Source organism: Dermacentor albipictus, chromosome 4 (assembly GCF_038994185.2).
Source record: "Dermacentor albipictus isolate Rhodes 1998 colony chromosome 4, USDA_Dalb.pri_finalv2, whole genome shotgun sequence".
Classification (NCBI taxonomy): domain Eukaryota; kingdom Metazoa; phylum Arthropoda; class Arachnida; order Ixodida; family Ixodidae; genus Dermacentor; species Dermacentor albipictus.
The window spans coordinates 33,774,374-33,786,643 of NC_091824.1; the positions used below are offsets into that span (position 1 = coordinate 33,774,374).

The window sequence follows — 12,270 nt, forward strand, 5'->3', positions numbered from 1 at the left end:
CGGCGATGGCACTCTGGGAGCCGCATGACAAAGTCTGAATGATGACGTAGCACCGACAAGACCGGTATCACCACCACGAGCACTTGCCTAGTAGCCCAAGCTGGCAGACAACTTAGGGCACGGGCCAGCGTGAGCGGCTACATAGATGGATAGTGAGCTTTAGTGCGGGAGATGTCAAATTTTGGTCATGAGTGGGTGGGCTTAAATATAGGCACCGAGAAGGACACGTGAAGCGCCCTGGCATGTTTTAGCGCGCTCTTTGCACAACGCAAGTACAGTTTAGTACACTGTCATACCAGGATGCCTTCAGCTATTGCATACACTACAACCAGTAAATAACGTGATCATTACTTTATAACAACTGAAAATAGGTCGATATACATCGACAGGCATAAAACTGAAGTCAAGCCACTGCTGCGTACTTCTCGTGAGCCCGAACTTTTTTATTGAATTGACCAGAATACGGCGCTTCTTTAAAACGCACATTTCGTTCATACGTTTTTCAAGTAAATGAACAAAATGCTTCCAGGTAAACGTCATGCGTTCGTCTATCTAAACTGGCTTGATAGGGATGCAGAATAGTAGGGCTTCGCAGCTGTCTAATTTCGTAAATATGGTTGGCATCTTTGTATGCAAAGAAGAGGTTGACGAAGCAGCGAGGCTACTGAGGCTGTTGGACGCGGTAAGCGCAGTGTTCTGTAAAGCATAGAGAAAACCAGTCATAGCAGCGTTTCTTGGTCTTCATGCGAACATTAAGCCTGGCGAAACGCGTTGCAATAACAGCATTAGAATATGTTGCAAGGTGAACGCGACGTCGGAGACTGCGGATAGGAGAAACCCCCGTTTGTAGCGTGCAGCCACATTTGAAGCATGCAATAACGTTAGGCACTGCGCAGACGTGCTTCGTTGCTGCATGGTGATCCTTCAGTAGACAACTCTCAATGGGTCGATAGCAAAACTTACTAGAAGGGATGCACTGATGTGCAGACCAATCGAGAGCTTCCGTGAATGGTTAGGAGATAGAAAATTGTGCACGTTCACACCATCCGTGCTGCATAAGAAGCTAGTGTTCGTATTAACCTCATTATAATTATAACTTTGCATCAGTGAGTTTGAAATAGGAGTCTCAGTCTGTATTAATTCTGAAATTAGGCCCCGATGTCGAGCAGAAGTCACTGTGTGTTTGTTTGAACTTCCTCTACCGGTTTGAGCAGTTCACCAAAAGATTACGCGCAACTCTACTGTCTCTGAAAAGAGAGAGAGAGAGAAAGAAAAGGCGAAGTTACGAACAGAGTAGCTCGTTCTTGCACATGCTATTTTATTACCAGTAATGTGCAGCAAGCAACAACACCGTTATTTAAATTAAGGAAGTTCTCAAGGTCGTCGCATAGACAAGCACCACCTGTGATCATTTTGGTTGCGGGCAGTAGGTGCTCGTTAACTTCACGCTTTTCCATAGCACGATCACCGAATTTCGTGGGATTGCAGCATCAGGGCCGATCCTACAAAACACATAATTTTGCTCGTCTTGAACGGCCATGTGATGACCAGTTGCTCCTGTCGCAAATTGAAGTTAGGAAATTAAACTCCTTGGTTCTACGTGCCAAACCAATATGATTATTAGGCACGCGGTAGTGGACGGGTTCTGTATCAGTTTTGTCCATCTGGGGTTCTTTCAACGCGTCTGCGATGCATGGTAGACGAGAGTTCTTGCATTCCATCGCCCCCGCAACGCAGCCGCCGTGACGGGGTTCGAGCCACAGAGAGGGTTAAAGGAACATTGCAACATGTCTGCAGTGGGAGCAACGTACCGAAATTTATAGCCATTATGTCCAGGGTGCCGCTTGAGACAGCGAACAATTACATGTTTCGCGCAAACACATAAGTCTAGGGAACTGTATATTTAAAGAACGAATTCACTGCAGTGATGTGTTCAGGAAAGTAGCAACCCACCGCAGTGACTTAGTGGCTTATAACGTTGCGGCTATAGACCGTTTCATCGGGCGAGGAGGATAGGGCGCGCGGAGGGCCTTTCCTCCTCTCTGGCTTGGGCGATCCGGCGCGGCGCTGCTTGAAAGTATTGCTGTCGCGTGCTGCGGAAGGATTTCAGTGCATCGGTAACTACTGTAGGCAGAAATATGTCTTGAGGGCGCAAAATGTCACGCGCATAATCAGCCGCGGTGTACGAGCATTATCAGTCGCGGTGCGTGCATGTGTTGCTTACTTTTTGCTTATATAGATTTTAATTCAACAATCAAAACCAGCGTCTCTGTATTACCAGCATTAAATGGTAAATCAGCTCACTGTCTGATCGATTGGCGTAGGGAGTAAAACATAAAACATAAGAGCGCATGCTCGTGCACGGCCAACTTAAGGCAGCCACGAAACATCTAAGCGGTAGGCTCTATCCAATACTTGTGATACACCGGCATCATTCTCACGCTTTTCAAGTCTATTATGCTTGAAATTACCATATGTTTACGCTAGCCTTGCTGCATGGGGCCCATGGCGCTGTTCAACACAGCGATCACTGCGGTTGGTGAGCCAGCACGATACATATATAAGCTGTGTGATAGGGCATTGCCTTTTTGGCCTGTATACAGCCATATATAAGAGGGTTCGCATAAAAGGAATGCGATGGCTATTTTTGAGCGCAAAATGTTCGTAATACGTGTGAGTGCGTCGTAGAGAACTGAACGAACACAACCGAAAAAAAATTGGTCATCATCCTCTTTCTCTAAAAAGCAAGAGAAAACGGGCTAACGCCGCACAACGTTTATAAATATGTAACCGTTGATGCCGTATGTTTGGACCATGCGCTATATAGAACAAAGATATCTGTAATCCAGTACCTACTACTGCTTAGGACGCTCGCGCAGTTCGTAAACGGTCGCTTTGCTGGACAAGCTTAATTCAGACTGTAAGGTATACTGCTATTACTACCCAAAACTATTTTATTCATGGGTGTAAACCTCATCCATCCAACCAAGTAGTCACGTAATGTAACCTGCAGCGAACAGTTTGAACGCTTGTCAAACAGCACAGCTCCTATCGTAGCAGAACGCTACCCACGTTGTTACGATCGTCGCGTATGTTTCATGGACCCTAAACCGCAGCTTAGAAATAGAGGATAATACTGCAATAAAGTCACATTAGTTATTGGAACACTCAGAAACACACAATTGATCTCCGAGGCTGATTGTATATAGGCTCAAATATGCGCTCACACATCGCGCTGCGTGTTCCGTCCACCTCAACACAAGCAGAAATTCCGGCCATGACGCATTAAACTACTTCAGCATGTCTCACAGAACCGTTTACCACGTAGAAGACGCACGTCATACTAAACAGAACGCACGACCGCGAAAACAAACGCCAGAGCCTACCGCCGAGCGCATACCTGCCATGGAAAAGACCGCTTTCACCCAAGCCAGTATGGCGCTGCTCATAGGCGGCGCCACTGCGTTCACAATATGGCGGCGCCTACAAAAAAACGGTCTGTATGCTTATGGTTGCGGGGTCACATGTATGCCGCGGCAGCTGCGTTTCGACGGAGGCTAAATTCAAGAACGCTCGTTTAATTAGATTTGGGCGCACGTGAAAGTACCCCACGTGACAGAAAATTGATTCGGAGTTCCTCACTGCGGCGTACCTCTTAAGCACGTTGTGGTTTTGTCGCGCAAAACTATGGAATATAATTTAATTCGTTCAAAAAAAACGGTACGACGATGTTGCCGACTTAACTTATTGAAGTGTTACGTCACAGAAATAACGCTCTAAAAGGGCCACTAACGAGAAACAATTGTACGGCTGGTTGCAGTGTGTTATGTAGGGTATTTGCGTTTAGAAACTGGGCAAGTACAATTATTTTGAGCTGTTCAAGCTTCTGAGGGTTTAGTATATAGTCAGTAGAGCATAAGTTATTAATGCAATCAGTTACTTCCTCTATAATAGATTTTATTATTTGAAAGTGTAAACTTATATAGGAATATCTATAGGTGGCAAACGTGCACTTTGAGTAAAACGTGAGAACGAACAGTCGTAATTCCTGGGCTTTCTGCTAGTAACGTCAATGAATGCACACCGGAAAGGAAGTGTGGTTGCAACAGAAAAAAAAAACCCACACTTGTGTTTGGCAAAATACGCAAAGCATCTTTCGGCAATAAGTAAATAAAGCGCGCAAGTCACGTCGTGCGATCGTGCACTCGTTACCTCCGTCCGGCATACAGAAGTGCTGACACACAATTTTTGCGCACCACCTTTTTCACTGTGTTTGGTATAGCGGTCGATTTCATTATTTGCATGCTGCGTAAGCATTAAATTGTTAGGGAGCGCCTCTTAGAATCATTCCCATCCGATTTGATACGCCACGTTGACAATGGGCTCCAAGTGCCGCGAGGCTTCGAACGTGAAGGAGGTGTTTGTTCACGTCCCCGAAACTGGAGACGGTAGTAACGTGGCGTCAAAGGAAATTCATGAGCGTTTCAGTAATCCCAGGGTGGTGTTTCCATGCCATAAAATCGTCGCGTTTATGAAAGCCACCAAACTGTACTTTTTTGCTCGAAGCACAGGGAAACCCGCTCTCACTCCACATGACCTGCAGAATGCTGAATGGACTTGGCTTTTGACAGCACCGTTGTATTGCGTGTGTACGTGCCCGTGCTACGTGGCACCACGTGACTACCACATTTCGATGACGTGAACACTCTCCCTTTCTACAATAAAAAGTAACGCAATTCATTGTTCGCAGCACTCTCAAGGAATGGATACTCCAAAGCGGGATGAGTGCGTTCCGACAGCTGTCCATTAAATAAACGCGAACAAGACAAACATGTCCGTCAGCACTCCCTTGAGCCGTCACATAACTTTCTCGGACTGATTTCTTTGCTCTAAATGCAAAGCAAGAACTGACATTTCCCAGGGACAGTTGTCACGCTTCTATCGCAATATTGGAGTAATTCTGGGCTAGCCTTTGAAACGATGTAGCAGATATTTTTACGGTCAATGCTAATGTATGTGTTTGCGAAATCTTTCAAGAAGCATTTACGGCTAATTGGAGCTTCTATGTTTGCTATAGCTTTTTATGTGTCGTCTCTGCGTATCAACGCCATAACTGTTAATGTAAATGTAAGCAATAAATGTTAACACTTGATGGATCAGTAGTAGGCTCTGTAGCGCGCGCATTTGAGCTATTCACCTTAAGGTAAGCACGGCGAGAAAGCGTGATTACGCATAAGCACTGCCATAATGGCCCGGTAAGAACAGTGAAAAAGATTTGCGTCTGAATAATCAATTATCATAAAAAAGAAGGTTGTGTTAATTGACCTGGTTCCCCAATCTTTTCTTGGTCGCTCTCCTCTCGTTTATTTTCCTTGATGGACCACAGGAGGAACAGAACTTCAATAACGTTTTTTTTATCTTTTTCCCACAGGCGAAGTGCTGTCAGGCTTTCGGTATGGCCTTATAACCTAGGTTTCAATTTCGCGCGCGGATAATTCCCGTTTCTTTGTAGATTAAGCAATTCTTCTTTTTTTATTTTTTACATACAGGTTATCCTACATTAACTTGAGTCAAAGTTTTTTCAATGAAACGCACTCCGGACGTGAGTTGAACCAAATGCATAAGGCTGGCACTGGCCTAGAGTTACTCAGGCTATCTTTTATTTTCCTCTTAACTAAGGGATTAGTTATGGTTAATTAATCAACTTTTTACGTATTGGCTGCAGACCCCGAGTGTGACACGCAAAGTTCCAGGGCACTTAGAGAGACCTCTTAATAAATTGTTTCCAACACAATGTATCTCACGTGGTCCTTTTTTTCCGCTTTCCAAAGAAAGCCCAAGAAATATGAAAAAGATATCACGTGACGGGGTGCTTGTACACTGCTATTGTGCTGCTCTCAAGCGTATGGTTGATGAACAAGGTCGGCTGCGGTGAGACTGGCCCGCGACAGGGCGTTATGCCTGTTGTAAGTATCTGGGCGTGCGGTTCTTATCGCATGATGGTGCAAATGCATGGTGCTGGCCGTGAATTGCTGATCTCGTTCATACATCGCACGCTTGAAAGCAGCACAATAACGGCGCGCAAACGGACCGTCACGTGGTATTTTTTCATATTTCACGGGCTTTATTGGGAGCGCGGAAAAAAAGAACCACATGAGATATATCGTGTTGGAAACAAGTTATTGAGAGGTTTCTCAAGGTGCTCTACAACTTTGCGTATCACACTGGGGGGATGCAGCGAGTACTTGAAAAGTTGATTACTTAAACATAAATAATCCGTTAGTTAGGGTTAAATAAAAAAAATAGCCTGAGTAACTCTGGGCCAGTGCCAACATTATGCATTCGGTTGAACTCGCGTTCGGTGTGCCTTTCATTTTTAAGACTTTGGCTCATGTTATGCAGGACAACCTGTTCAACACGGTAATTTCTCAAATTATGTACAAGCAGAGACACGATGATAAGACGGCGTGACCATGGTAACGTGTTCTACTTTTGTTAAAGGACCACCTGTTCAAAAGCCAAGCGCTCCGACACCCGTCCATTTATGGCTCGCCAAGCAGCGATGGAAAGGTGGACCAGCGTTTTCAGCGTCGTGGTCCTGTGCCTCGTTGTCACCTGCGCGGCATCTCCGCAGAGGAAACGAGGCGTAAGTTGCGCTGCTTGCTGCCGCTGATGTAACGACATATTTCACAACAGGCCATTGGTGTAAGAGAGAAAGGGTCTTGTTAGTAGACAGGCAAAATGATCGGATTAACCTTATGCGCTATAATATGCGACTCAGCAGTGGCAGGCGGGGGGGGGGGGGTATAAAAGAAAAAGGAAACGAAAGAGGGATAAAGTTTCGTGCAAGCAGCCCACACGTGTTTAATATGCATTTACCATGGGAAAGGGCACTTCATAGTTTTATAGGGTTTAGTAGACCCAAGTTATCTAAAGGGGCTCTGAACCAGTTTTTGAGTACCATAGAAAAAACGTGCCCCATCTGCGAAAGGGCGCCCTGTGAACATGTGAGCCAAATGATATCGCACAGCAAGCAACAGGGAATTGACAATCTCGTATCGAAAACAGCGAACAATCGCTTGTTCTCACTTTGGCTAGGTTGTCGTGCAGCCTCATCGCAAGTAGAGGAACTCGCCAACAGCGATTAGGGCTGAATTCACGAGAGCATACACAGTAATACATAGCAGCGGTGTGCTACGCAGCTTAGCCTGCCGCGGCCACCACGGGGTGCTCCGACGAGGCCTTTCGCCGCCGAGAGACTCAACTCTTCGGCGGGTCTTTGGCCCCTCGGCTTCTGCCCTGTGCAGTTTGCAGCGTGCTAGCGGAGATGAAAAGAGCGAGAAAGCCGCCGTATTCGTGCGATACCTCCAGTTATATTTGAAGGATTCGAAAAAATCTTTGCTGCATGAGGCTGCTGAGACGTACGACGTCCCTTCTTTGTGACGCCACTCTATGATCAGTTAGAAACGTGTCCCAGAGCCTTTCTAAAGGACCGATATTGTTCCTTCTTTTGCCTTGTCATGCGGGGCCACCTTTACATTCTAGCGCGCACACCATATTACGCTTAGGCGCTGGCTGTCTTTCACCAGACTATTACTTACGTTAGGTTGTCACTTGGAGAATGGCATATAATGAATGCATTGTTATACCCTATCTTCTTCGCCGATGCGTATAGTCAAAGAGTCTTGTTTAATCCAATTACGCGAGGGGCAAATAGCTAAAATGTAAATGAAATTCTGATGTACGTGCCAAAACCCAACTCTCTTTCTAGCCGCACCGTTAATGAGGGATCCCAGATTAATTTCGACCGCCTATGGTTCTTTATTTATCGTGCACCTAAACCTAAATGTACCAGACGTTTTCGCAATTTGCACCTATTGTAATACGACCACGGCGGCTTGCGCCCCCGAGCTCAGCAGCACGACGGCACAGCAGCTAATTTACCTCGGCGTGAGACGGTAATAGTGTCGTACGTTCTAAAATGTGGCACGCGAGGACGTACCAGCTATCACTGTGAAAGTTCTCGTGGCAACTGTAGAACTAGCTGACGTCCAGTCGATTCATCAATTCATACTACATGAACGAGCAATGTTTTTCAGTGCTGTATATTGTGCTTTGAGTGTTGCTTGTTTTTTCTTGGCACAAGCGCCTCATGCTCACCGAATAATATGTTTGCGGAAGGGAACATTGTCGTCCACCGGAATATAGCACGAGGCTACAAAGGAAGCCCATACAGGTTTCTCAGGAAGCTATTCTTAACTCACAGTTCCGAAAGTGTTCCATTCTTCAAGGTAACTGAGGGCGCTATAACGTAAAGCAATTCCAAATTTTCTATTCCAATTCTGCAATCAGACCTCCTTGATTGGTTAAAAACTTTTTTGGACACCGCCAATTCACCTGTCTGTCACGCCACGCCACGAGAACTGCGATAGCTCCCCATCTGATATGACATGAACACACGGATTATGCGTGATTTGACTGAGCAAAAGAAAAAATAGTTATTTCTGATTCGACGCCTCTTCGCCATTAGCCCTCAGCTATTGATCGAAAGTTTTCGGGCTGCATCCACTTCACCTGCCTATCACGCGACGTCACGAAATCGCAAAAACACACCGCGTCAATGTGGCGTGTACGCCTTAAAGGTGTATTAATATGCCGAACAAAACTGAATTTTCTTCTGAATAGCCGCAGGCTGCCCCATTCCGAAAGGAATAAAAGATGGCTGCCGCCGAACGCTCAGGCAATGGCTACTCGCACCTGTTGGAGAGCATGGGTTTATTTGCGTGTAATAAAACTGTTTCCGTGGCGATATAACGTTTTCCAGCACTGGAGGCACGTTTATGACTTCGGTGAGGATCCGCTTTAGTGTGATTCTTAAGCTTTCATTGCATGCCACCGCAATTGTCAACGAGCCACCGCAAGCTAGGTAAGGGAAAGCGGACCAATCGCATATGCTGGCACCGCCTTCTTCATCCGGTTATCGATTTTCAGTGCAGTAGCTCACCGCATAGAATCCCTCTCCAGTTGAGCGTGCTCCTCCTATCTTGTGAGCCAATTAGATACGACAAGCCGCCGAGTGTAGGCAATGTTATTCGTTTTTCAAACAAACAAAAGTGTCCTCCTATGAAGGAGGAGAGCGTTTGATTTGTCTGTTCAGACAACCCTGCGGGTGACCGCCCGATGCTTGCGTCAGCCGTTACGTAAATTTGACGTCAGGAGATTGGAATGAAAACACATTGCAATACTTTTACGTTATAGGGCGCGAAGATGTGACAATATCAAATGATTGTGCAGTTTGCATCCCACTTATGAACTCATACACCATGGAACCTTTGCACACACACTCACACACCCAGAGAGAGAGAGAGAGAGAAACAGAGAGAGAGAGAGGAACAGAATAGAGGAAAAGCACGAAGGAGCTTTGCTTCGGCCAACAGATAATAATTCCATTGTGCGCTAGGGGTCTGTGAAACAGTTGCTACGGTTATGCGGACCCTATGGTTCTCCATTGTTTGCATCTCGTTCATCCTTAACCAAGACATCACCGAGATGCGGATTCATCAACTCCGCTTCTGGTGCAATTTGCTGAGGCCTTCGTACGTTCCTCGGGTATACGAGTGCCGATGGTTCTGATATTTGTTGTTGAATCAAAGCCAAAGAACGAAACAAACTCTAGGGATAAAAATTCTTCTGTGAATGACTTCAAGCTATCCACTGGATAATCGCGCAGCTTCCAAATTATAGGCTATGCTCACTTTTTTGTTGATTTGTGGAGATTATGATGCATAGAAAACAAGGTGCTTTGTTGTATGCCCGAGCTTAGTTTACGTCGTATTATATCAAGATTGTCATCTATCAACCCTGTGCATCTGCTTTACTGTAGTCAATTTATTATTATTTTGTTATTTTTAGATATATTTCATAGAAAGGTCTTTTTAACGTTTTCCTTGTTATATTGCTAAGCTGAAATTTCTCATTTATGCAGAAAAAAACATTAGGGCAAAAAGTAGTGAATATTTCTTAAATAGTGAGTAACCCCTAGGAACGGCGTGCGTGCCAGAGAGGCGCTAATCTGCCCGTGCGAATTCGCGCGTTCGGCTACCGTCGACCGCCGGATATGAAGTGAATGCCTTTCCTCCCTTCCTTCATTTACCCTCCCTCCCACACTGAGTTCATAGTGTCGTCTGTTTGAAGGGAGTCAGTCACCTATAATTCGCTTATGAGCGTGAGTTTCTGTGTTAACAAACAACAAATCTGTGTACTTATCCGTCTTAGAAAAAAACATTTTCTACATTATTGGTCGCACTCAGTATGGATGTGAAAATAAAACGAAAGTAAAAAAGGAGATCGAGTGCTGGGTTAGACGCGTTAACGCACCGCATCGCTTGTCGGATGCCTTAGCGACGCAGCTGCATAAGATGGTGTCTTTTATCTTCATGCCCTGCTGTAGCTGCATAGAAATGATCTTAATTAATCGATATTTTCGTGTAAATAAGGATTGTTTTCTCCCACGTTCCGTAGAGCCCATTCGTGCCTCTTCCCGATGTAGCTTGAACATGCACCATGCGGAGAAGTGGCTAGAACTATTGAACATGTTGCCTTGCGGAAAGACAATATGGAATATGCAGAACCCGTTCTTTAAATGACTCGTCATTGCGAAGTGGTTCGCAAACCGCTTTAAATTTTTTTTACTTCTCCGAAGGGGAACTGAGCCCGAAAGAAAGGGCAAGGAGCCCGAGTCTAATACAAATCGTTAATTTTTTGGTTCGACATCATGTATATATGCTTGTAGTCTTCTCTCTGAGTCTTCCGGCGTAAACATTCTGTTGTTAAACTGCGAAAATAATAAACTGAACAATAAACTTCCATTAAAATAAGACTCGTAGAGAGTTGAACAAAACGTCGGACAGAGCAATGTTTGTCTTTGTAGTATTTTAACCAGTCGAAATGCAGTTCAACGAACCATAGAAACAGTTACTGCAGATGCTCCTGAGTGGGACTTGTCAGTGTTAAAGCATTATTTTGAGTCGCTCGTATGCAGTCATAATATGTAATGAGCAAGAAGAAAGGAAACACCGAGGGGCCAATTTTCTTTCGTCAGAGCCAAGTAACAAAACATTGCTTGTTGGCTTATGTTTTCACTATATATATAGCGAAAGCGGGGTATATATATATATATATATATATATATATATATATATATATATATATATATATATATATATATATATATATTGCTACGGGTTAGTATTTCCAATGACGAAGAGCCGAGCAGTAAGAAGACGACGACGACGATTAGAAGCTAGCGCGGGCTCTTGCCTCTTGGCCAAGCGCAGCGTATTTTATTCTAAATATACTTTCACATAGCTTTTCGTCTGAGTCTTCCTCCGTAACAATATATATATATATATATATATATATATATATATATATATATATATATATATATATATATATATATATATATATATATATGTATAGGGAGAGAGAGAGTCGTAATCGTAAATATCAGCCGTACGTAGTCATGAGGCATACTCACATGTACCTCCATAGGACCCCATGTGTGCCTATTACTTACGGAGTGCCTTTTGTCAGGCGCGACAGACTCTAGGAAGAACATATTTCCCAGGAAGGCAGCCGCAGCATGCTTACGCATTAGGACGCGCTTGAAAAGTGCGTCACACGCCGTTACTGCGCTATTCTAAAACGTGTACTGCAGGAAGGGACTTTGGGATAGCGCACAAATACGCACTGTATGCCGCAGGCGGGAAAAAGCGCTATGAAAATAGGCGCCGGGCAACGTATTGCTGGCGCGCAGTTAAGGTTTATGTAGGCACACACAGCCTAGCTAGCGGTGGAAACACTTTCGGGAGCCCATGCTGCAATTTTGTGCCATCAAATTCTGGCATGAGTGGGAAACGCCGTGTGAAAACGTGTATGAGCGCGTTCTTCTCCAACGCGCACTGGTATGACCATTGAGCGTCTCAATTACTAGAGGGAATTATGGCGCTTTGATTGTTGAGCCACCATCAGCGCTGGAGTAAGGGGGGGGGGGGAGGAGGGCTAAGGAGGCTGCAGCCCAGGGCCTCACCTCGGACAGTAGGAGAAGGGGGCCCATTTGTTCTAACCTGAATAGTATATGGAACCATGGGAAACGGAACTTCGAGCGACATGTTTGAAGCGAGAAAACTAGAACGAGCAGACGGGCCCCTCGCCTAATGTAACCGCATGTGTTTACCCTGATCATTTGGGGAGAGCTTGTCGAGCTGC

The 12,270-nt window shown here is 45.1% G+C and overlaps 1 long non-coding RNA gene across 1 annotated transcript in view; it reads left to right on the plus strand.

The window, feature by feature from the left end:
* Positions 1-619: 619 nt before the first annotated feature.
* LOC135900190 (uncharacterized) overlaps positions 620-12,270 on the plus strand; it is a 28,461-nt gene continuing 16,810 nt past the window's right edge. Inside the window, exons 1-2 of the long non-coding RNA XR_010563818.2 lie at positions 620-682; positions 6,502-6,646. This is a non-coding gene — a long non-coding RNA (uncharacterized lncRNA). The remainder of the gene's footprint in view (positions 683-6,501; positions 6,647-12,270) is intronic.